The following is a 25,452-nucleotide window of genomic DNA, read 5'->3' as shown; positions in this document are numbered from 1 at the left end:
GTATTTTCTGTCATATTGACCCCCCAAACTCACTTCAAATGTGAGGTGGTCCCTAAAAAAAATGGTGTTGCAAATTTTGTTGTAAAAATGAGAAATCGCTGGTCAACTTTTAACCCTTATAACTTCCTAAAAAAAAAAATTATGTTTCCAAAATTGTGCAGATGTAAAGTAGACATGTGGGAAATGTTATTTATTAACTATTTTGTGCGATATCACTCTCTGATTTAAGGGCATAAAAATTAAAAGTTTGAAAATTGCAAAATTTTCTAAATTTTTGCCAAATTTTGATTTTTTTAACAAATAAGTGCAGATCATATCTAAAAATTTTTACCACCATCATGAAGTACAATATGTCATGAGAAAACAATGTCAGAATCAGTAGGATCCGTTGAAGCGTTCTAGAGTTATGACCTCATAAAGTGACACTGGTCAGAATTGAAAAAATTGGCCCGGTCACGAAGGCAAAAACAGGCTCGTGTGCGAAGGGGTTAAATTCAAATTTCTTATGCTATATGTTGTATAATCAGTATATGCATATCTTTACTTTTTTATTCTATGTATTTGCTTTTATGTACTTATTTGTAAATGTCAGTATAGTTTAATAAAAAGGAGCCTCTTTCATCTATAATTCACATTCTATATCTGAACCAGTCAATTTAAAATTATATAATGCTAACTTTACACTGTGTTTAAATACTTGCATTAACTATATAACGTGTGTAAACGTTTAAATTTAGGGGAAGAAAAGGGAGTATGTCGGCACATCCATCCAGGCCTTAAATAAAATCTGACTTTATTGATAAATAGGATAAAACATAGTCAAATGAAACCCCAGGAGACCTATACCTATATTAGGTCTCCTGAGGTTTCATTTTACTATGTTTTAACCTATTTTTCAATAAAGTCAGATTTTATTTATATCCTGGATGGATGTGCTGAAATACTACCTTTTCTTCCACTACTTGTCTCTGACCACCAGCGGGTGCAGCACCCTCAAGACGAACTCCAGCTGAACCATGGATCCAGCGATTCACAACATTCATTGGTAAGCTTCCAAACCTTCTTCTTTCTCCTCCTCGCTACTATTGCACTGCTTGAATTTAGGGTAAATGTATGTCAGACAGGAGGGATCTCTACCGAGTAGAGATTAGCACATCGTTTGAGATTCAATTCATAACAAATAAATTTGCGGCAACTGATAATACTGAAATGTCTCCAATTGCTTGGAAAATATGTGTAATGCTCTGTGGACTCATAGGTGTATTAGCCCCTTTACCCCCAAGGGTGGTTTGCATGTTAATTACCAGGCCAATTTTTACAATTTTGACCACTGTCCCTTTATTAGGTAATAACTCTGGATCGCTTCCATGGATTCCGGTGATTCTGTCATTATTTTCTCGTGACATATTGTACTTCATGATAGAGGTAAAATTTCTTTGATATGATTTGCTTTTATTTGTGCATAAAATGGAAATTTGGCGAAAATTTTGAAAATATCGCAATTTTCCAACTTTGAGTTTTCATGCCCTTAAAACAGAGAAATACAGTATGTCACACAAAATAATTAAAAAATAACCTTACCCACATGTCTTCGTTACATCAGCACAATTTTGGAACCAAAATTTTTTTTGTTAGGAAGTTATAAGGGTTAAAAGTTGACCAGCGATTTCTCATTTTTCCAACACCATTTTTTTAGGGACCACATCACATGTGAAGTCACTTTGAGGGGTTTATATGATAGAAAATACCCAAAAGGGACACCATTCTAAAACTGCACCCATGAAGATGCTCAAAACCACCTTCAACAAGTTTATTAACCCTTCAGGTGCTTCACAGGAATTTTTGGAATGATAAAAAAGTGAACATTTAACTTTTTTTCACAAAAAATTTACTTCAATTTCAATTTGTTTTATATTACCAAGGGTAACAGAAGAAATTGTACTGCAAAAGTTGTTGTGCAATTTATCCTGAGTACGCTAATACCACATATATGCAGGTAAACCACTGTTTGGGTGCATGGCAGAGCTCGGAAGGGAAGGAGCCCCGTTTGACTTTTCAATGCAAAATTGGCTGGATTTGAGATCGGACTCCAAGTTGCATTTGGTGAGCCCTTGAGGTGCCTAAACAGTGGAATCCTCCCACAAGTGACACCATTTTGTAAAGTATACCCCCTAGGGAACTTATCTAGCTGTGTGGTGAGCACTTTGAACCCCCAAGTGCTTCACAAAAGTTTATAATGTAAAGCCATAAAAATAAAAAAAACTTATTTTTTTCACAAAAATGATCTTTTCGCCCCCAATTTTTTATTTTCCCAAAAGGTAACAGGAGAAATTGGACCCCAAAAATTGTTGTGCAATTTGTCCTGACTATGCTGATACCCCATATGTAGGGGTAAACTACTGTTTGGGCGCATGGCAGAGCTCGGAAGGGAAGGAGCATCATTTGACTTTTTCAATGCAGAATTGCTGAAATTGAGATCAGATGCATGTCACATTTGGAGAGCCCCTGATGTCCTTAATCAGTGGAAACCCCCCAATTTTAACCCCATTCCTAACCCTAACTATAGCCCTTACCCTAACCCTAATGGGAAAATGGAAATACATACTTTTTGTATTATTTTTCCCTAACTAAGGGCATGATAAATGGGGGTTTGATTTAATATTTATAGCAGGCTTTTATGTTTGGCAGCTGTCACACACTTAAAGAAGCTTTTTATTGCAAAAAATAGTTTTTACATCAACACATTTTGAGAGCTATAATTTTTTCATATTTTGGCCCACAGAGTAATGTGAAGTCTTGTTTTTTGCAGGATGAGTTGACATTTTTATTGGTTTCATTTTCTTGCATGACTTTTTTTTATCACTTTTTATTCCAATTTTCGGAAGGCAGAAAAAACATAAACCAGCTATTCATGAATTTCATTTTGGGGGGTGTTTATACTGTTCTTATCACTGCTTATCACGTTCACTAATCAAAGTCATTCTATGTGTAAGTGTGTGTGTGTAGCCCATTCACTATCTCCATCCATCCTTCACTCCCTCCAAATGGCTGGACCTTCATTGTAAATACATCATTGTAAATACACACCTGTACTTTGTATCTCCCTCACCTCATTGTAGATTGTAAGCTCTCACGAGCAGGGTCATCTTAATTCATCTTATTTTGCTTTAGTTATTGTATTGTTAACATTGTTACTTATGACTTGTGTTTTGAAACTGTTAAACTGTAAAGCGCTGCGGAATATGTTGGCGCTATATAAATAAAGATTTTTATTATTATTATTATTCCGCGTGTGGTGAAATGGATAAAGCAGTTTTGTTCTTCGGGTCAGTACGATTACAGCGATACATCATTTATATAATTTTTTTATGCTTTGGTGCTTTTATACAATAAAAACTATTTTATAGAAAAAAATATTATTTTTGCATCGCTTTATTCTGAGACCTATAACTTTTTTATTTTTCTGGTGACAGAGCTATATGGCAGCTTGATTATTGTGGGACATGATGACGTTTTCAGCGCTATCAGGTTTATTTATATCCGTCTTTTTGATTGCGTTATTCCACTTTTTGTTTGGCGGTATGATGATAAAGCATTGTTGTTTTGCCTTTTTTTAATTGTGTTCACTAAAGGGTAGAGATGAGCGACTTGGCCTTTTTTCGGATCGAGTCGGGTTTCATGAAACCCGACTTTCTCAAAAGTCGGGTCGAATGAAATTGTCCGATTATCGTGAAAAGTTGAAGGCCGACTGAAACACGAAATGAAATGCAAGTCAATGGGGAAGAAAAGTCGGCAAACACACCTACAGTGCCCATTTTAATGCCAAAAGCATCAATTCCTATTACTTAAGCTTGTCAACCGTAATTTACTTTATAATAATAGTTAGGCATTGAAAACTGGGGGTTATTTGGCTAAAGTTGTGGGGGGGTAGGGCTGGATTCAGATTTTCGTGGGCCCTGGGCCAAAGAGTGTCACTGGGCTCTTTTAACACATGCCACAATTCATGATCCTCTGATACGGCAGAGAAAGAGCGCTTTAGTACAATGAAAAATACTTCACTTCTTACATCTCATGACTGATATCCATTTTACATTCTCCAATAGCTCCAAAAATGGACAGTATATTACTCCATACAGTATTATTGCCACCGCAATACAGAGTAATGAGGCCCATTTATTTCTCCATACAGAATCACTGGTCCCATATAATGTTTGAAACAGTATATGATGAGCTCCACATAATGCTACAGTATATGATGGGCCCTCCACTGTCTTATGGGCCCAAATAATGCTCCATATATAATGAGCCCCATTCCTAATGCTCCAGTGCATAATGGGCCCTGTAAATGCTGCTACAGTGTCTGATGTCCACCTTTGGAATGCTCCAGTGTATGGTGGGCCTCATATATCATTCTCCAGAGTATAGTGCTCCCCAAAAATAGCTGTCCCAACATTGAAAACAATTAAATAAGTCTCCTCGCTAGGGAATCCCTGTATTAGTCTGGACTACTCATCGTCCCCATCTTCCATCTCACTGCACTTGAACTGTTTAGGCAGAGGGCGTACAGACGTGATGTCATCGCGCTCTCTGACCAGAATGTCACTGTCAGAAAACGCGGAAGACGTCACAGCGGTGGAGCAGGGAGAGGTAAGTATTTCAACTTTGCAAGTGCTGTGATCCTGAGCAAACAGGGGGGACCCACTCGTTGGCGACGGCACTGGCACAGGGCCCCTCATAGTATGCCGGTGTGTCTGACCACGCGTGTGCACCCCACCATCAGAGACACTTGATTCTACTATGAGGGACCTTGTGCCAGTGCCATTGCCAAACAGTGTGCCCACCCACCTGTCCAGGGCAATGGCACTCGCACGGGTGCGTGCGCCAGGTGGTGACCCTAGCCCTTTGGGGGAGGCAGCCCAGTTAGGCAGGTGGAAAAATTGGCATATGTTGATTTTGGACATTCAGCAGCTGCAAATGGAGTAAATGGAGAAGTCAGCGGAAGAAGAGGACAAAAGCAAGCCATTTTTCTGGCCACCTACGCGTCAGCAGGGGAGGGTGGGACAAAATCCTTTGAAACCCATGCATGGTTCATTTTAATGAAGGTTAGATCATCAACATTTTGGGTCGACAGACGGGTCCTTTTTTCTGTCAGGATTGATCCAGCAGTACTGAAGACTCGTTCAGATAACAGACTAGCAGCAGGGCAAGCGAGCTCCTGTAAGGCATATTGTGCCAATTCAGGCCAGGTGTCAAGTTTAGTGGCCCAATAGTCAAAGGGAAATGACCGATGAGGGAGAAGATCGATATGGGAGGAGAAGTAGTTTGTTACCATAGTTGACTACTGCTGTCTCCTGTCACTTTGATCGATCCAGTATTACCAGTCGTGTGAGCGGCACTTGAAAAATCAGTCCACAACATAGTCATGAAACCTCTGTGTCCAACGCCACTTCGGCTGTGTGCACCACGAACACCTCTTTCATGTTGCCCCCTACAGTTTGTTGGAAAAACATCACCGCTGCTGTTTGCTGGGAATGCCTCAAACAAACAATTTACCAGAGTTGCTTGTTTGTTAGCCAATATTAGCTCTAGGTTCTCCTGTGGCATGATGTTTTGAAATTTGCCTTTATAGCATGGATCCAGGATGCTGGCCAACCAGTAGTCATCATCGTTCATCATTTTGACAATGCGGGGGTCCCTTTATAGGATCTGCAAGGCATAATCACACATGTGGGCCAATGTTCCAGGTGTCAATGATGCACTGCGAGTGCTGGGTGGAAGATCACTTTCTGGCAAATCCACATCCCTCCAGTCACGCACAAACCCTGTACCTGACCTTGCCATGACAACATTTTTTCTTGCCCCCTGAGAAGCATCCTCCTCCCCAAAATAATCATCCCCATCATCCTCCTCCTCCTCTTCCTCTTCTTCCTCCACCTCATCCACGAGACTTCCCTGAGCAGACAATGGCTGACTGTCATCAAGGCTTCCCTCCTCCTCTTCCTCCTCGGCTGCAGACGCCAGATACTTAATGTGCGTCAAAGTTTGCATAAGCAGACGCATAAGTGGGATGCTCATGCTTATGATGGCGTCGTCTGCGCTTACCAGCCGTGTGCATTCCTCAAAACACTGAAGGACTTTACAGAGGTCTTTCAGCTTCGACCACTGCACACCAGACAACTCCATGTCTGCCTGCAAACTGCCTGCCCGTGTATCCTCCCACAAACTAATTACAGCCTGGCTCTGTTCGCACAGTCTCTGAATCATGTGCAGGGTGGAGTTCCACCTTGTTGTAACGTCGATAATTAGGCGGTGCTTGGGAAGGTGGAGCAATCGCTGCAGCTTCTGCATACGATTGGAGTGTACTGGCGACCAACGGATGTGCAAGCACAGTCTTCGCAACTTATGGAGCAGGGGTGTTAACTCCTGATAATTATTGAGGAAGCACTTCACCACCAGGTTCAAGGTGTGAGCCAGGCAAGGTGTGTGTCTGAGTTTTGAAAGGGCAATGGCTGCCACAAAATTCTGGCTGTTATCACTAACTACCTTGCCTGCCTCAAGATGTAGGCTGCCCAGCCATGACTCAGTTTGTCACTGCAAGTAGTCGGCCAGTACCTCTGCGGTGTGTCTGTTGTCACCCAAACACATCATCTTCAACACAGTCTGCTGACGCTTACCACTAGCTGTTCGATAGTGGGACATCTCGTGTGCAACACTGGCAGCTGCGGATGGATTGCTCGTGCGACTGCGCTCTGTGGACGAGCTTTCGCTTCTGGAGGAGGAAGAGGAGGAGGGTCGAACGCCTACAGCCAACTGTTTCCTATACCATGGGCTAGGCAGCACTGTCCCACCGCCGCTGTCCTCTGTGGACCCTGCATCCACCACATTAACCCAGTGCGCAGTGATGGACATGTAACGGCCCTGGCCATGCCTACTGGACCATGCATCTGTTGTGAGGGGCACCTTTCCACTCACTGCTTGCTTGAGTGCATGGATAATGCGGTCTTTCACATGCACATGGAGGGCTGGGATGGATTTTCATGAAAAGAAGTGCCCACTGGGTAGGTCATAGTGTGGTACTGCGTAGGCCATGAGCTCGCAGAAAGCTTTGCTTTCAACCAACCGGCAGGGCATAATCTCTAATGAGATTAGTTTGACTATGTGGGTGTTCAAAGCCAGCGTACGCGGATGAGAGGATGAGTACTTTCTTGTCCTACTCAGAGTCTCCGGTAGGGTGAGCTGGACTTGAGAGCTGCATATGGTGGAACTAGCAGTGGACATGGTGGACTGAGAGAGGGTTGGTGATGGTGATGGTGTTGGGGGTGTTGCTGATGACCTAGATTCAGACTTTCATAGCAATAACATTGTGATTCCATGACTGCTTTACCCTTGCAACGACACCTCGACATTTGCTGCTGGTGGTGTGCTAACCAGTGGGCTTACAGTGGGGGAAGCGATGTAGCATTGCTGACTACCTTCATTCGGAGCAGGTGCACATGTGGAACGTGAGGTTGGGTAGTCCGTCCACGCTTGCAAGTGTATGGTGGTTAAATGTCTAAGCATGTAACTGGTATTCAAGTTTCTCATATTTTCCCCTCGGCTAAAGGTCTTTGCGCACTTCTTACAGATAACTTTTGCCTGATCATTAGGATTTTGTTCAAAAAAGTGCCACACTGCACTGTTCCTACTATGGAAGACATTTTGAGACCTTGCACGCTGTGCTAATTTGACCATCTAGCCAAGCTGTCCTGCAACTCTTTTGGTTTTTGTAACCTGTTTTTGGACTGCTACGGTCCTGCCAGATAACAGCTGTTGCGATGTCGTTGCCTACTACGGATCCTCCTCCTCTTCTGAGCTATTGGCAGCGGCACTCTCTTCCCCCAATGGATGCCAATCTGGGTCAACAACTGGGTCATCCATCACCTCCTCTTCAATTTCATGTGCACCTTCCTCTGTGTCACCGAGTAAGGTGGTATAGTATGCGGGAAGGAGCACCTGAGTTTCATCAGGGTCTGATTCTGCCTCAGTACACTGCAAGGACAATGTAGTACTCTGAGTGAATGTACCAGCAGAAAAATCTAGCAGTGGCTGTGCATCAGTGCACTCCATGTCAGATTCATCTTGGACTGGGGAATTCACAATTTGACTTGCTAACCCAGGCATGGTATGTGAAAAGATCTCCATGGAGTAATCGGTAGTGTGGCCTGCCACATCCTTCACTTTTGGTAGGGGTGAAGGACACAAGGAAAGTTGTTGTTCCTGACCAAGAGCCTCCAATGACGACTCAGTGCTTTTATTTTTTGAAACTTCAGAAGAGGAGGCGAGAGAGCTGGAGGCTGTGTCAGCAATGTAAGCCAAAACTTGTTCCTGAAGCTTCGGCTTTAAAAGTGGTTTACCTACTCCCAGAAAAGAGAGCCTTCGAGGCCTTGTGGAGCCAGATGATGACGCAGGCTCAACACCTCCTGCCTTAGGTGCTATTGTGCTTTTGCCACTACCAACAGATGCAACACCACCACCACCACCATTGAGACCAGCTGGCAACCCCCGCCTACTTCCATGGCATCTTCCACCATACTTGCTCATTTATGTGAAAATGTACCCAAAATACTACCAGCTATATGGTACTGTAAAACAAGGTAGAAGGTGTAACTAATATTGGTGAGGATTTGAATCTCACTGGAGATTTGAGGACACTGAACTATTGTCTCTGGCCCACTAGAGATTACACCTCAATGTAACAGGCTGAAATTGGATGGTGAATGACAAGGTGGAGGGTGTCTATAGGATTGGTGAGAATTTGAATCTCACTATAGATTTGAGGACGCTGAACTATTGTCTCTGGCCCAGTAGAGATTACACCTCAATGTAACAGGCTGAAATTGGATGGTGAATGACAAGGTGGAGGGTGTCTATAGGATTGGTGAGATTTTGAATCTCACTAAAGATTTGAGGACGCACAACTATTGTCTCTGGCCCAGTAGAGATTACACCTCAATGTCACAGGCTGAAATTGGATGGTGAATGACAAGGTGGAGGTTGTCTATAGGATTAGTGAGATTTTGAATCTCACTATAGATTTGAGGACGCAGAACTATTGTCTCTGGCCCAGTAGAAATTACACCTCAATGTAACAGGCTGAAATTGGATGGTGAATGACAAGGTGGAGGGTGTCTATAGGATTGGTGAGATTTTGAATCTCACTATAGATTTGAGGACACAGAACTATTGTCTCTGGCCTAGTAGAGAGTACACCTCAATGTAACAGGCTGAAATTGGATAGTGTATGACAAGGTGGAGGGTGTCTATAGGATTGGTGAGAATTTGGATCTCACTAGAGATTTGAGAACACTGACAATGATGCTCTCAGTCCAAGTATGGATGCAGGCAGCCTAATAAGCAGGACTGCTGCACTGTGCACACACAAAAGGGTGGAAAAATGAATGCTTGGTAACTGTGCAGAAAAGATGAAGAAAAGTATTTTTTGCTTTTAAAAAAACAGTTTGCACAGCAGTGTGCAAACAGCAATGCAGCTATCAGTGAGCCTTATAAGGCAGCCTAATAACCAACAGAGCTGATGCACAAAAATAGAGCCTCCACTGTCACTGCACACAAAGTGTTGTGTTGTAAGTGGAAATTGCTAAGAGCAGAAGCAGTTTTTTTGGTTCTTCTTCCCTGCCTAATGCTCTCCCTACAGAATCTGCAGCAGCAGCAGCTCTCCCTATGCTAAGATCGGCATAAGTAAGATGGCGGTCGGCGTTCACACCCTTTTATAGCCCCTGTGACGCCACACAAAGTCAGCCAATCACTTGCATGCCCTTCTCAAAGATGGTGATGACCGATGCCTATGTCATCGCGTTGCCCACAGTGTGCGTACTGCATCATTGGCTGAAAAAGGGCGCTGGAAGCATCTTTTGAAACGTGAGTTTGGCGCTCTGGTCGTCATCCTCGTGGCCGACCTCACGCTATGGTCGGGTTTCGTTTCATGAAACCCGACTTCAGCGAAAGTCGGCGACTTTTGAATATGACCGACCCATTTCGCTCAACTCTAATAGGGACAAATACAGCAGAAACCGTAAATTCAGTTCAAATTGAAAGTGCACCAATGGCCCCAGAAAAAGAATTTGTTATTGTCGCCGCTCTAGATTCAAAAGCACAATAAGCTTACCTTTCCTATGCCTTCAGCTGTCGTGCATCATTCCTCCACCACTGTCATCCACAACTTTTGTTCAAATTTATGGCCTCAGTGCTGCTCAAATCAGGGGTGACATACATTACTAAAGAGAAAGAAAAACCAGAAGAACCAAGGACTGGCTCAGAGGAGCAAGAAATTGGCTTAAGATAGGTGAGGGTCTATTACAGGTGGGTATAATTTATTTCCATATGAATAAAACTGATAATTTAAGTTTGCAAGTTTAATTCCCAATCAAATGTATACAGTGGGTGTGTAAAGTATTCAGACCTCTTTAAATTTTTCACTCTTTTTTTTGTTGCAGCCATTTGGTAAATTCAAAAAAGTTCATTTTTTTTCTCATTAATGTCCACTCTCCACCCCACCTTGACTGAAAAAAACAGAAATGTACAAATTATTGTAAATTTATTTAAAAAGAAAATCTGAAATAAGTATTCAGACTCTTTGCTCAGACAATTAAGTCACATGCTGTCCATTTCCTTGTGATCCTCCTTGAGATGGTTCTATTCCTTCCTTGGAGTCCAACTGTGTTTAATTAAACTGATAGGACTTGATTTGTAAAGCCACACACCAGTCTATATAAGACCTCACAGCTCACAGTGCATGTCAGACCAAATGAGAATCATGAGGCCAAAGGAACTGGCCAAGAGCTCAGAGACAGAATTGTAGCAAGGCACAGATCTAGCCAAGTATACAAAATAATTTCTGCAGTACTCAAGGTTCCTAAGAGCACAGTGGCTTCCATAATCCTTAAATGGAAGAAGTTTGGAACCACCAGAAGTCTTCCTAGACCTGACAGTCCAGCCAAACTGAACAATCGTGGGAGAAGAACCTAAATGAGAGAGGTAAAGAAGAACCCCAAGATCACTGTGGCTGAGCTCCATAGATGCAGTGGGGAGATGGGAGAATGTTCACAAAGTCAACTATCACTGCAGCTCTCCACCAGTCGGGCTTTTATGGCAGAGTGGCCGGATGGAAGCTTCTCCTCAGTTCAAGACATATGAAAGCCCACATAGAGTTTGCTATAAAATACATGAAGGACTCCCAGACTATGAGAAATAAGATTCTCTGGTCTGATGAGAAGAAGATAGAATGTTTTGGTGATAATTGTAAGCGGTATGTGTGGAGAAAACCAGGCACTGCTCATCACCTGCCCACTACAATCATGTTATGGGGGTGTTTTTCAGCTGCAGGGACAGGATGACTGGTTGCAATTGAAGGAAACATGAATGCGGCCAAGTACAGAGATATCCTGGATGAAAATCTCTTCCAGAGTGCACTGGACCTCAGACTTGGCCAAAGGTTCACCTTCCAACAAGACAATGACCCTAAACACACAGCTAAAATAACAAAGGAGTGACTTCAGAAAAACTCTGTGATCATTCTTGACTGCCCCAGCCAGAGCCCTGACCTAACCCAATTACTCATCTCTGGAGAGACCTGAAAATGGCTGTCGACCAACATTCACCATCCATCCTGACGGAACTGGAGAGGATCTGCAAGGAAGAATGCCAGAGGATCCCCAAATCCAGGTGTGAAAACTTGTTGCATCATTCCCAAGAAGACTCATGGCTGTACTAGCTCAAAAGGGTGCATCTACTCAATACTGCACAAAGGGTCTGAATACTTATGGCCATGTGATATTTCAGTTTTTTCTTTTTTAATAAATTTGCAAAAATTTCTACATTTCTGTTTTTTTTCAGTCAAGATGGGATGCAGAGTGTACATTAATGAGAAAAAAATGAACTTTTTTGAGTTTACCAAATGGGTGCAATGCAACAAAGAGTGAAAAATTAAAAGGAGTCTGAATACTTTCTGTACCCATTGTATGTTCTGGTAAGATATTTATGTTCTGTCCTCAGAAAAAAAATCTCTAAGGATTGTTTAAAGTGATAAGTTTAGGTTACTTTTTTGCAGATGTAAATGTCTTAGGATTCCCAATAGTATTTTGTGCCTTTTATGATTTCAAAATGTCTTAAAAAGCCTCATATTTAAATTAGCCATTAACGCTACAATACAACTGCATTCATTATGGGCTGAACAAATAAATGCATTCATGTATATACAGCAAATAAATCATTACAATTGTATTTTAAAATGTCAAATACCCTATTAGAGAACAATTTTCTTCTTAAACAGCCACTGGAATATAGTACCGTTAATTTAAATATATTCAATTTTTTTGTATTACTTATACTCAGCAGTTTTTAACCTTTTAAGCATTACATTTGATTTTATTAAAAGATTTCTCATCAATTGAATTTATGCATGAGACAAAAGTAACAATACTAAATGGGTTTGAATGTGCACGTCACTTTATTTGGTAGAGTTCAGGTGCAGAACTGCCAGTTTAACAAAATTCATCGTTATAACTTACAGCATTGCAATTTAGAAAAATATTTATTAGACAGAATAGTTTACATTTATTGAATCTAAATATAAGACAAAGAGACAATTAGATTAATATCTGGTTTTGAACCATAAAAATAAGAAATGAGAACATTGGTTGCATGTCACTATTCAGTGCAGCAGTCTGTGTTAGAGAATTTTTATCAATACTGCACTATACAAGCATACAACCTACCACATTTTGCGGACTATAAGAAACACCGGACCATAAAACGAACACCAAATTTTGGGGAGGAAAATAAGAAAACATTTTTTTAATAAAGAGGTGGTGTGTCTTATAGTCCGCTTTAACAGTAGCTTACCGGAGATGGGGGTGGCTGCAGCTGAGTGGGGTCCCAGGAGACTTGGTTGCTGCTCCAGGAAGCTGGCAGAGGCAGGAATGAGGCAATGCTGCGGGCCCCAGGCTGGGAGGAGGGAGTGTTCGGCTGTGAGAGACTACAATGTTCTCCAGGCTTTCAGGAAATGTTGGAAGTCCCTGCAATTCCCATCCTTTTTGGACAGTAGGAAAATGTCTGCCGGAGGCATAAGCAGATTGAGATATCAGGAGCCGAGATCTCAATTTGCATGTTAAATCGAGATATTTAACTGTGGACATCTGTTTTACCACACCTGTTTAAATTGTCAAATTGGAGCCACATACGCACCACACTAATATTGCAAGAAAAAGGATGAGGAAAAGCACTCCATGTGTGAATTAATATGACCATCAAATAGGAAAGATATGAATAGCCCTCATTTCAGGTGGATATGCTACACAGCCATGACACTGAAATCATCACTGACATCCCCCCAAATTGTTGCTGCACTCATCACCGATATCATGTGGTTACTGCGACAGAGAGGAGCCAGAAGACCACAGCATCTGATTGCTCCTACTCCTGCGCTGAAAAGAAGCACTTCACCTTCTTTTTAAATGGTGTAAATTTGTTTTGGCAGTACAGGGTTTAATAAGCCATGTTGAGAGCACTGAATGCTATGGCTCTCAGCTGAGCACAGTTAGCCACTCCATGTAATCTGAGTCCTGACTGACCCACATCATCAGAGATAGCTTCTGCTGCATGGCTTAGAGGATAGTAGTTTGTGCATATATGAAGAGGCGCTTGGTGGGTTTATCTGTGACTGTTGCTTGATTTAGTAAGTGTGATTACTCGCTTTCTCCTACTTTGGTTTTTCCCCCATCCTCCACTCCCAGGTGCATTCCTCTGTTATATGTGAGTGAATATTTGTATGCCTGGTATTTTTGTTGCCCCTGTTCATGTTACCTTGTTTGTCTGGTTGATGTACTTCAGTGCACAACTACTCTCCTCTTCCCTGGGTGGGGAAAGGGAACAAAGGGCAGATTAAGGAGATAAGGCAAGATACGTGGCCCCGACATCTTCACCTTCAGAAGTTACCCAAGGAGTAGGGAAAGCTAGGGCACCCCCTCACGTTAGGGACAGGGAAGGAGGCCCTGGTCCTAGGTCACCTGACAACCGAGTCGTGACAGCCGGCTCCAAATGTCCTGGACAGGGAGCTGATTCATCCACATCATTGCAGCGCCCATGATACTGCTCCATTTTCTTTTTCCACACTGATATTACAAGCAGACTGTTGTTAAATAAACAAAGTTTAGAAACAAATTAAGGATTAACCTTGTGTCCAAAATGTAATTGAAACCCAGACCTGGTCTGGGCATTGTACACAGGAGCACAAAAGAAAAAACTATCATGGAAAAAAAGGTGTTAGCTTCTAGCAGCTGCAACACCACAGCCAGTGATGTCAGCATTTGTGCTGGCAGACTCATACCAAACACTGATCACATTAGGCCTTCTTTGCCTTTGAAAAAAACACCTATACTGAGATCCTGTAGTTATGCCATGAAGTGTGTGAATAAAAGAAACACCTATAAAGAACTTCATAAACAGGCAAATAGAGAATTTAAAAAACAAATTTATTTTTAAAACCAAGGTAGAGATGAGCGACGTTGCCTTTTTTTCGGGTCAAGTCGGGTTTCATGAAACACGACTTTCGCAAAAGTCGGGTCGAACGAAATCGGCCGACTATAGGGAAAAATCGGATGCCAACTGAAACACGAAACCCAGTGTAAGTCAATGGGGAAGCAAAGTTGGCAGGGAGTGGAGGACAGTAAACACACCTACAGTGCCCATTTCAATGCCAAAAACATCAATTCTTATTACTGAAGCTTGTCAACCTTAATTTACTTCATAATAATAGTTATGCATTGAAAAAGTTGTGGGGGGGTAGGGCTGGCTCCAGGTTTTCGTGTGCCCTGGGCCAAAGAGTGTCAGTGCGGCCCTTTAACACATACCACAACTCATGATGCTCCGATACGGCACAGAAATATAGGTATAGAACATTGACAAATACTTCACTGCTTACATGACATGACTGATCTATTTTAAATTGTACAATAGCTCAAAAAAAGTCAGAATATTACTCCATACAGTATGGCCACCACATTGTGCGCCATACAGAATAATGAGCCCCATATATTTCTCCATACAGAATAATTGGTCATGGTCACATATAATGTTCCATACAGTATATGATGAGCTCCACATAATGCTACAGTATATGATGGTCCTCATGGACGATGATCCAGTGTGTTATGGGTCCAAATAATGCTCCATATATAACGGGCCCCATTTCTAATGCTCCAGTGTATAATGTGCCCCATAGATGCTGCTGCAGTGTCTGATCTGCCCCATTTAGAATGCTCCAGTATATTATGGGCCCCATGGATGATGCTCCAGTGTCTTATGGGCCCAAATAATGCTCCATATATAATGGGCTCCATTTCTAATGCTCCAGTGTATAATGGGCCCCGTAAATGCTGCTTCAGTGTCTGATGTCCCCCATTTGGAATGCTCCAGTATATGATGGGCCCCATTTTTAATGAACCCAGGCATGGTATGTGAAAAGAGCTCCATGGAGTAATCTGAAATGTGTGCTGCTGCATCCTTCACTTTTGGTGTGGGTGAAGGACACAAGGAAAGGGGTTGCTCCTGACCAGAAGCCTGCGCTGACGACTCAGTGCTTGCATTTTTTGAAACTTCAGAAGAAGAGACAATAGAGCTGGAGGCTGTTTCAGCAATGTAAGCAAAAAACAGTTCCTGATGCTCCGGCTTTAAAAGCAATCTACCTACTCCCAGAAAAGGGAGCCTTACAGGCCTTCCGGAGCTAGACCGTGACGCAGGCTCAACACCTCCTGCCTTAGCTGCTATTGTGTTTTGGGCACTACCAGCAGATGCACCACCACCACCAACAATACCAGGTGGCCGCCCACATCCGCGTCCTCTTCCACCATACTTCCTCATGTTTTGGAAAATGGACCCAAAATACCAGCAGATATATGGTACTGTATCAGAAGCATACAGCTCTATACAGTCTAGGGATAACAGTAAATCTCCATATATAGTTTGTGAGTCATACACAGATGCTCACAGGCTCAGTATGGGTTACACAATAAAATAAAAAGTTGAAAAAGGGTACAGTATCACCAGATACAAGGTATATATGGTATAGTGTAAACATTCTGCATCTCTGTATATATTTCAGGAGGCAGACACAAACGCTCTCAGGCCCAGTATGGATTACACAAGAATATGAAAAGCTGTAACTGGGTAATGTAACACAAGCGTACAGCTGTATACAGTGTTGGGGTAATCTTAAATCTCCAAATGTATGTCCGGAGTAACAGACAGATGTTCACAGGCTCATTATGGATTACACCAGGATCTAAATAGCAAAAAAGGTTACTGTATCAGAAGCGTACAGCTGTATACAGTGTTGGCCAAATTTGAAATCTCGGTATATATTTCTGGAGTCACCCTCAGACGCTCACTCAGTCTGGGTTTGATCATAATAAAAAATGTTGTAAAAAAGGTACTGGATAACAAGATAGCAAGTATATATATTATAGGGTACAATTGAAATCTCCGTATACATAGTCCCGTAGTCACTTTCAGATACTTACTCTGTATGGATTTGACCATTATAGTAAATGTCGAACAAAGGTACTGCATAACAAGATACAAGCTGTATCGAGTATAGGGTAAAAATTGGTATCTCCGATTCACCGTATATATAGAAGGCGTAAACCACACACGCTCACTCACTATGGATGATACCGTAATAAAAAATCTTGAACAAAGCTACTGTATCAGCACATACCAGGTGTATCCAGTCTAGGGATAATTGTAAATTTCCGTCTATACTACCGGAGTCAGACACAGACACTCACAGGCTCAGTATATATTACACCAGAATTTAAAAAGTAGAAAAAGGGAAAGGTTTTTGAAGCGTACACCAGTATAAAGTATTGTGGTACTTTTAAATCTTCATATATATTTCAATCTCAGTAAGCCAGTCCAGACTCTCCGCTACTGGTAACTACATGGATACAAGTACAGACGGAAAGTTGAGTGTTAGCAGAAATTTGGAAATTACTCACCACAGGAAAACCTCCCAGTAGATGTTGCAGAGGTGATGCAGACCCTCAATTACTGTGTCTGTGGAGACAGCAAAAATGGTTCTTTGTGAAGAAAGGATTGCTTTATCGCAGTAGCGTGGATCACATCACCGTTACTCGTCTCCATCAAATTGTGATCACAGGGAGAGATGTAGACATGGTCCTCACTGCCTATCATGATGCATCTGGTCATTTTGGAGTGCAAAAGACAGAAGCCACAGGCCCTAGGCAATTCTATTGGATTGGCATGAGAGGAGACATTGAAAAATGGTGGCAGGAATGTCACACGTCTGTGACTATCACAACTGTGAAAGGTGATCATAAAGCACCACTGCATCCGCTTGTAAGTTGACGTCCATTATAAATGGTAGCCATTGATCATCTGAAGGTAGAGGCCAGCAGGACAGGCCATAGCTACATCTTAACCATCATCGATCAATGCACCAAATTTCTAGTGGCCGTCCCTGTGAAGGATTTAACTGCCCAGGCTACACAGCGGTGGAGCAGGGAGAGGTAAGTATTGCAACTTGCAAGTGCTGTGGCCATGACCAAGCAGGAGGAGCACACTCGTGGGCGACGGTACTGGCACATGGCTCCTCAAAGTACACCAGTGTGTCTGACGGTGAGTGGGCCCCCCCACCATCAGAGACACTGTATTGTACTATGAGGGGCCCTGTGCCAGTGCCGTCGGCCATCAGTGGGCCCATCCACCTGTTGAGAGCAATGGCACTTGCCCAGGTGCGCCAGGTGTTGACCCCAGCCCTTGAGGGGGGTGGGCAGCCCATTTAGGGAGGTTTAAAAAATGGGATATATTGATGTGTAGGCTGGACATTAAGCAGCTGCAAATGGCGGAATTGGGTAAGTCCGAGGAAGAGGCAGACAAAAGCGAGGCAGTTTTCTGGCAACCTATGTGTCATCAGGGGAGGGTGGGACAAAATCCTTGGAAACCCATGCATGGTTCATTTTAATGAAGGTTAGATCATCAACATTTTGGGTCAACAGATGGGTCCTTTTTTCTGTCAGGATTGATCCAGCAGCACTGAAGACTCTTTCAGATAACAGACTAGCAGCAGGGCAAGCGAGCTCCTGTAAGGCATATTGTGCCAATTCAGGCAAGGTGTCCAGTTTAGAGGCCCAATAGTCAAAGGGGAATGACCTGTGAGGGAGAATATCGATTTGGGAGGAGAAGTAGTTTGTAACTATAGTTGACAACTGCTGTCTCCTGTCACGTTTAATCGATGCAGTATTAGCAGTCGTGTGAGCGGTACTTGAGAAATCAGTCCACAACATGGTCATTAAACCCCTGTCTCCAATGCCACTTTGGCTGTGTGCGCACCACGAACACCTCTTCCATTGTGCCCACTATGGCTCGTGGGAGAACCAGCACCGCTGCTGTGTGCTGGGAAAGCCTCAAGCAAACGGTTTACCAGAGTTGCTTGTTTGTTAGCCAATATTATCTCTAGGTTCTCCTGTGGCATGATGTTGTGCAATTTGCCTTTGTAGCATGGATCAAGGATGCTGGCCAGCCAGTAGTCGTCATCCTTCATCATTTTGGCAGTGCGGGGGTCCCTTTTTAGGATCTGCAAGGCATAATCGCACATGTGGGCCAATGTTCCAGGTGTCAATAATGCACTGCCACTGCTGGGTGGAGGAGCACTTTCTGGCAAATCCACATCCCTACAGTCACGCACAAACCCTCTACCTGACCTTGGAACGCCAACATTTTCTCTTGCTCCCTGAGAAGCATCCTCCTGCCCAAAATAATCATCCCCCTCATCTTCCTCTTCTTCCTCCACCTCGTCCAGGACAGTTACCTGACCAGACAATGGCTGACTGTCATCAAGGCTTCCCTCTTCCTCCTCCTGTTCCTCCTCCGCTGCAGACGCCAGATCCTTAATGTGCGTCAAACTTTGCATGAGCAGACGCATAAGTGGGATGCTCATGCTTATGATGGTGTCGTCTGGGCTTACCAGCCGTGTGCATTCCTCAATACACTGAAGGACTTTACAGAGGTCTTTCAGCTTTGACCACTGCACACCCGACAATTCCATGTCTTCCCTCAAACTGCCTGCATGTGTATCCTCCCACAAATGCATTACAGCCTGCCTCTGGTCGCACAGCCTCTCAACCATGTGCAGGGTGGAGTTCCACCTTGTTGCAACATCTATGATTAGGTGGTGCTTGGGGAGGTGGAGCAATCGCTGCAGATTCTGCATACGACTGGAGTGTACGGGCGAGCGACAGAACGTGCAAGCACAGTCTTCGCACATTATGGAGCAGGGATGTTAACTCTGGATAATTATTAAGAAAGCACTGCACCACCAGGTTCAAAGTGTGAGCCAGGCAAGGTATGTGTGTGAGTGTGTGTGTAGCTCTGGCTACCACAAAATTCCGGCTGTTATCACTGACTACCTTGCCTGGCTCAAGATCTAGACTGCCCAGCCATGACTCAGTTTGTCGCTGCAAGTAGTCGGCCAGTACCTCCGCGGTGTGTCTGTTGTCATCCAAAGACATCATCTTTAACACAGCCTGCTGATGCTTACCACTAGCTGTTTGATAGTGGGACACCTCTTGTGCAACACTGCCAGCTGCGGATGGAGTGCTCGTGCGACTGCGCTCTGTGGATGAGCTTTCGCTTATGGAGGAGGAAGGTCGAAAGCCTACAGCCAACTGATTCCTTTATCATGGGTTAGGCAGCACTGTTCCACCGCTGCTGTCCCCTGTGGACCCTGCATCCACCACATTAACCCAGTGCACAGTGATGGACACGCAATGGCCCTGGCCATGCCTACTGGACCATGCATCTGTTGTGAGGGGCACCTTTCCACTCACTGATTGCTTGAGTGCATGGACAATGTGGTCTTTCACATGCAGGTGGAGGGCTGGGATGGCTTTTTGAGAAAAGAAGTGCTGACTGGGTAGGTCATAGCATGGGACTGCGTAGGCCATGAGCTTGCAGAAAGCTTCGCTTTCAACCAAGCGATAGGGCATAATCTCTAATGAGATTAGTTTGGCAATGTAGGCGTTCAAACACAGTGCACACGGATGAGAGGATGAGTACTTTCTTGTCCTAGTCAGAGTGTCTGGTAGGGTGAGCTGGACTGGAGAGCTGCATATGGGGGAAGTAGTGGTGGACCGGATGGAGTCAGAGGGGGTTGGTGATGGTATTGGTGGTGATGGCCTAGATTCAGTGTTGTGTTGCAAAACCATTGTGATTCCCTGAGTGCTTTGGCCTTGCGACGACACCTCAATATTTTGTGCTGGTGGTGTGCTTAACGGTGGCGGTGGTGTTACAGTGGGGGAAGCGATGGAGCATTGTTGGCTACCTTCAGTCGGAACAGGTGCACATGTGCTACCTGAGGTTTTGTAGTCCGTCCATGCTTGCAAGTGCATGTTGATTAAATGTCTAAGCATGCAACTGGTATTCAAATTTCTGAGTTGTTTACCTCGGCTAAAGGTCCTTCCGCACTTCTTACAGGTAACCTTTGCCTCATCAGTAGGATTTTGGACAAAGAAGTGACACACTGCACTCTTCCTACTATGGTATACATTTTCTGGCCTTGCACGTTGTGCTATGTTGACCGTCTGGTCAAGCTGTCCTGCAACTCTTTCTGCTTTTGTTCCACATTTTTGGACAGCTACGGGCCTGCCAGATAACCTCTGCTGCGATGTCAGTGCCTGCTGCGGATCCTTCTCCTTATCTGAACTATTGCCAGCGCCACCCTCCTCCCCCAATGGATGCCAATCCGGGTCAAAAACTGGGTCATCCATCACCTCCTCTTCAAAGTCATCTGCACCTTCCTCTTTACCTTTCTCTGTGTCACCGTGTAAGGTGGTATAGTATGCGGGAAGGGGCACTTGAGTTTCATCAGGGTCAGATTCTGGCTCAGTAGACTGCGAGGGCAATGTAGTGCTCTGGGTCAATGTACCAACAGAATCATCTAGCAGTGGCTGTGCAACAGTGCACTCCATGTCAGATTCGTCTTGGACTGGGGATTTCAGGATTTGACTGGATAACCCAGGCATGGTATGTGAAAACAGCTCCATAGAGTAATCTGAAGTGTGGGCTGCCACATCCTTAACTTTTGGTGGGGGTGAAGGACACAAGGAAAGGTGTTTTTCCTGACCAGAACCCTGCACTGACGACTCCGTGCTTGCAGGTTTCGAACGTTCAAAAGAGGAGGCAATAGAGCTGGTGGCTGTTTCGGCAATGTACGCCAAAACCGGTTCCTGATGCTCCGGCTTTAAAAGGGGTTTTCCTACTCCAAGAAAAGGGAACCTTACAGGCCTTCTTGGGCCAGATGATGATGCAGGCTCAACACCTCCTGCCTTAGCTGCTATTGTGCTTTTGCCAGAACCAGCTGATGCACCACCACCATCAGTACCAGCCGCACCCCCCTGCTGCCCACATCCGGGGCCTCATCCACCTTACTTCCTCATGTTTGGGAAAATGTACCAAAAATACCGGCAGAGAGATGGTACTGTATGATGAGCGTCCAGCTGTGTAAGGTGTATTATAAAAATTAAATCTACGTATATATTTTGTTAGTCAATGATGCTCTCCCAGTATGTATTTGACCGTAATCCAACAAGCAGATATACGGTACTGTATCAGAAGTGTACAACTGTATACATTTTTTGTGTAACTAACAATCTCAGTATATGTACTTACGGAGTGTCACACATACACGCTGACACTGTATAGATGTGGCTGTAATGCGAACAGCAGATATACAATACTGTTATAGAATCGGACAGCTCAATACGGTGTATGGAGAAATGGAAATGTCCGCATATGTATTTACGGAGTGTCTCACACACACGCTGACTCTGTATAGAATGTGACTGTAATGCAAACAGCAGAAATACAACACTGTTTGAGAATCGGACAGCTCAATACGGTATATGGAGAAATGGAAATGTCCATATATGTATTTACGGAGTGTCACACACACACGCTGACTCTGTATAGATGTGACCATAATGCGAATGGCAGATATACAATACTGTTTAAGAATCGGACAGCTCTATACGGTGTCTGTATGGAAAATTGTGAATCTCTGTCTATTTTTATACGGAGTGACACACGCTGTCTCTGTATAGTTTTGACCGTAATCAAACAGCAGATATATGAAACTTTGAAAAGTGGATAGCTCTATACAGTGTAGGTCTGGAAAAATGGAAAATCTCCTCGGTTTGTTTTTCCAGAGTCACACACAGATAGCTTGTATTTGTCCATGATAAAAGCCGGTACACGGTAGTGTGTGAGGAGTGTACACCGCTATACGGTGTGTGAAAAAATGAATGCTCGGTAACTGACCAGAACAAAATAATAAAAGTTGGAGTGCTTTGAAAAATGCAGTTTGAACAGCAGTGTGCACACAGCAATGCAGCTATCATGTAGCCTAAAAAGGCAGCCTAATCACCACCAGCGCTGCTGCACACAACAAAAATCCCCCCCTTTCACTGCACACTAACTGTACAGTGAAAAGCGTTATCAGCAGAAGCTATTTTTTTTCTTCTTCCATGCCTAACGCACTCCCTATTCAGAATCAGCAGCAGCACCTTTCCCTATTCTAAGATCGGCAGAAGTAAGATGGCGGTCGGCGGTCACGGCCTTTTATAGCCACTGTGACACCACACAAAGCGAGCCAATCACTTCAATGCCCTTTTCTAAGATGGTGGTGGCCGCTGCCCATGTCATCGCATTGCCCACAGTGTGCGTCCTCCATCGTGGGCTGAAAAAAGGCGCTGGAAGCATTATTTGAAACGCGACTTTGGTGCGCGGGTCGGCGACCTTATGGCCGACCTCACGCTATGGTCGGGTTTGAATTGGCGAAACCCGACTTTAGCTAAAGTCGGCGACTTTTGAATTTGACCGACCCATTTCGCTCAACTCTAATAACAGGCAACAAGACGATAAAAAGGTTCTTTGCCTTTGGAAGCATATTAGTTGGGAGAAAGCTGGGGGCATAATGAAGTATTTGTCCTATCACTCAACCTACTGTAATCACAGAAGGATGATGTAGACTGACATCGACACCTTCAACTGCAGTCAGTGTTCTGCTTTTTCCACCTCCTCCACACCATGATACTTAGGCCTCATTCAGTATATTTGCATCAGTATTTCATCAGCATTTGCATGCCAAATACAGAAGTGTTTCCAAAACACAAAATAGATGTCAGTCTTTCAATTATAGCTTTTCTCTTTAAGTTCCATTCCTGGCTTTTTTTATACAAACACTGATGCAAAAATAATGATGTGTGAATGAAGACTTAGTTTTGTACATAGGGGAATTTCCAATCCATTAGTGACACCTGTTACTGTTCTGACCCATCATCCTACAACCAACAGAACCCTGGGGACTGCATTAACAAAATTTGAACGCTTAAGCCCCCTTCACACATAGCGATATCGCTAAAGCGTCACCGATTTTGTGACGCAACAGCGATATCGGTGGCCATCTCGCTATATGTGAGACTTACCTCTGACCCAGCTCCCCGCTGTATATCGCTGATCTCGCGAGAACGGCATGGTCCATTTCTCATCATCGGCTTCCTGCTGGCGCCAACGAGTGACTCCTTGGACGCGGGCGGAAGACGTCACCCTCGCTGCGTGTGACAGGTAAGTGATGACCGCCAACCGCTGCTGCATCGCTGGTGAGATCTGCCTGTTTGGCAACTCACTAGCGACCATTTAACGATGCACCAGCGATCCTGACCTGGTCATATCGTTGTCGGGATCACTGGTGCATCGCTAAATGTAACGGGACCTTAAGCTGTATTGCTGGCTCTGTGAGCAATGGTGGCAGGGATACTCTCAGTGGCAGAAGAACTCCAAACCTTGAAAAATCAGGCAGGGAGGCAAGAAGCTCCTGTCACACACTAAGGCACCTGTTACCCAAATCAAGGATGACAATAATGATGATGATTCTATGGCTGACAATGTCTAGGAACCAGACAGGGCTGACAGGGAGGTGGGTTCCTCAGAGGAGAAGATTGCTTGTATCAGCAATACATAGTGAAGGTCATTTAAGTCAGAAATATCCTCTGGGGACAAATCATCATTGCCTGCTGGTAATTCTGTGCAGGTAATGCTACACATGCTGTTGGTCAAGAAGGCTCGACAATAACTAAAAGATCAGGTGATGGTGAGAAGTACGTATGGGCTTCTTGTGTGTGTAGTTCTTCATTGCTGCCAGACAATTCTTTGAAACTCTGCAGGCTCTGGAAGAAGAATATAAGCTATGGATATACTAGAGCAAGATGACGAGGAGCAGACAGGCAGGAACAAGAGCAGTGGTTGTGATGGGGGATTCCCCTCTGCTTTTGACTATCTGTTATTTCTAGTTTTATTATCTCTTTTCAGTTTTTCAACTGTTTGGGGAGTCTTTGGTTTAATTATATAAGTTATAATGCATATCATTAAAGATATACTTTTTAATAGTTTTAATAATTGGTGAATCCATGTTTGTATAATATACACAGTCTACATTCAAAAATTCAGTGAGGACATCAGAGTCCCGGCACAATGACATCACTGCATCTGGACTCTGAAGTCCTGAGTTTACACCAGCGTATCTCCTCATCACATGGCTGTGGTTAGGAACTGTAAAACTGAAGTCCCAAGACAATTTATTTGTTGACAACTCTCCCACCACCACAAAAATCACAGAAAACACAAATTATCACTCTCTGAGTGCAGATTATGTAGTGGATGATATCTGCAGTCCTGTGTAACGCCACAAATAACAGCAATAAATCTCTGAGTATAGGCAACGTACTGTAGTAGATGTCACCTGCAGTCCTATGTAACACCAGCAGATATTACTGTGAGAAATCTGACGACAGATAATAATATGCAGTTTATGAGCTCAACAGAAAGTCCATTAGCCAGTACACAATTCTGTGAGGCCCCTCATGCAGGAGAAGACTGCTCTGTCTTCCGGAGCAAATCTCAGGAGTTTTGAGCAATCACAGGGTTTCTTGGTCTTGAGACCTCCATCAATAACACAAAATGTCCATGTCCTTGTTACATATTAGAAAAAAACGTGTAGGAAGGCCTTAAAAATGTCCAGCAATTGAAAAAAGCCTCATGAAACAAAATGATTGTAAAAAATAAATAATTAAAATAAGTAAGTTGATATATTCCTCAATAGATTGACTGATTGGAGATTTGGAAGGCTTTGCACCAAACTTTTGATCATATTGTGCTGTGCCATTTTTTCTCTAGATAGGTTGGCCACCTCTGGCCACCTCTGCTCCACCACTTTCCACGACGCATCTCCTGACTGCCCACTGTGCTTTACAGCTATAAAGTACAGCGGATGTCAAGCATACTATCTTGAAGATATGAAACCAGCTGACAAAATAGGGCTCATTTTAT

At 43.6% G+C, this 25,452-nt stretch overlaps 1 long non-coding RNA gene across 1 annotated transcript in view; it reads right to left on the bottom strand.

The window, feature by feature from the left end:
* Positions 1-25,452, bottom strand: part of LOC141053635 (uncharacterized) — a 166,228-nt gene that overhangs the window by 66,912 nt on the left and 73,864 nt on the right. The window contains exons 4-5 of the long non-coding RNA XR_012221236.1: positions 12,898-13,107; positions 10,163-10,271 (exon numbers count right to left, since the gene is read on the bottom strand). This is a non-coding gene — a long non-coding RNA (uncharacterized lncRNA). The remainder of the gene's footprint in view (positions 1-10,162; positions 10,272-12,897; positions 13,108-25,452) is intronic.

Source organism: Dendrobates tinctorius, unplaced genomic scaffold (assembly GCF_039654945.1).
Source record: "Dendrobates tinctorius isolate UK_male_01 unplaced genomic scaffold, ASM3965494v1 ptg000166l, whole genome shotgun sequence".
Classification (NCBI taxonomy): Eukaryota; Metazoa; Chordata; class Amphibia; order Anura; family Dendrobatidae; genus Dendrobates; species Dendrobates tinctorius.
Note: the sequence above shows the minus strand (reverse complement) of the source record. Positions and strands in the feature narration are given on the sequence as shown.